The sequence below is a fragment of the Saccoglossus kowalevskii genome, chromosome 11, assembly GCF_978046115.1.
Source record: "Saccoglossus kowalevskii chromosome 11, keSacKowa6.1, whole genome shotgun sequence".
NCBI lineage: Eukaryota > Metazoa > Hemichordata > Enteropneusta > Harrimaniidae > Saccoglossus > Saccoglossus kowalevskii.
In genome coordinates this window covers 3281965-3283209 of record NC_140651.1, presented here as the reverse complement: position 1 = coordinate 3283209, position 1245 = coordinate 3281965, and the positions used below count along the sequence as shown (strand labels likewise).

Sequence of the window (1245 nt, the reverse complement as noted above, 5' to 3'; positions counted from 1 at the left end):
ATTTTAGCAAAATTTATGACATTTATTTGAGCTACGAATTGGGTCCAGTTTTCAACTGGCAGTGACATGCACGAATATAAGATAGGTGTGCCAGTTACTATTTTAACAAGCATTAAAACCACTCTACACACTTTATAATAACCCAAATTATAAAGTTGGCAACCTTGTACAAGCAATATTTCATGCAGACCTCGTAATATGTTCTTGAAGGATCCTGTCCTACTCATTGGAATAAATTTGCATAATTTTCATTTATAGCAGCCATGATTTTATTCATATCGTCATGAAATACCAAATGTATGAATTATTTTCTATATGCTGAAGAGGTATTACATGTTTTCAAAATATATTTGAATACGACTGATTGCATGCAACCATCATCTACTGATACTGAGTGCTTTGACTCTGAGACCGTGACAAGACATTGTATGGTGTTTACAAATAGAAATAAATCAAGGGATTCAAACAAAAATTGTTACAATCAAAGTATTAAAAACTTCATGAATGTGTGTGTCATCTTTGCAAGCTTATCTTCCCTGTATCATTCCATATTTTAGTTTACGTTTTACATACATGAAGCTTATTATTCAGCATATCGCATTGAGTGAATTGAATATGTATCATGGTGCCTCACCAATCGCCAGCCAGTGTTCAATAAGTCAAAATTTATTCTTGACATTTAAAATCAAAGAAAGCTTAGAAAGAACTCCAGTGTGCTGGAGTATTGGAAACGCATTAATTCAAAATTACTTGTACTTGAGATATTGATGGTAAAGCTGGAAACTACATTGTAATTATGCAACAGATTTGAGTGTAAAACTAATAAGGTCTGCACAATGTAACAGACCATATGTTTACCAAGTTTCCTTGAAATAGAATAATTAGTACTTCAGATATTGGTGTGAAAGCCTAAAATTGGTTAATTATGCAAATTAGATAATTAAAATACAGATTTTAACCCAAAGATAATCAGATCTGTCTATTCTAGAGCATCTATGTACCAAGTTTCATTGAAATGTGATAAGTACTTTAGATATCAATGGAAAAGCTGAAAATTAACTAATCATGCAAAATATGTGATTAATACACACAAATACCCAAAAACAATTGATCTCTGCATAGTCCTTGAGTATGTACCAAGTTTCATTGAAATGTAATGATTACTACTTGAAATATCAAAAGCTGAAAAATCAATTATACAAATTAGGTAATATGTACTTATATTACCCTACAATTATCAGGTCT

At 31.0% G+C, this 1245-nt stretch overlaps 1 pseudogene; it reads right to left on the bottom strand.

Annotated features, from left to right (window-relative positions):
• Positions 1–482: 482 nt before the first annotated feature.
• On the bottom strand, positions 483–580 carry LOC146735873 (U6 spliceosomal RNA; annotated as a pseudogene).
• Between the last annotated feature and the right edge of the window lie 665 nt (positions 581–1245).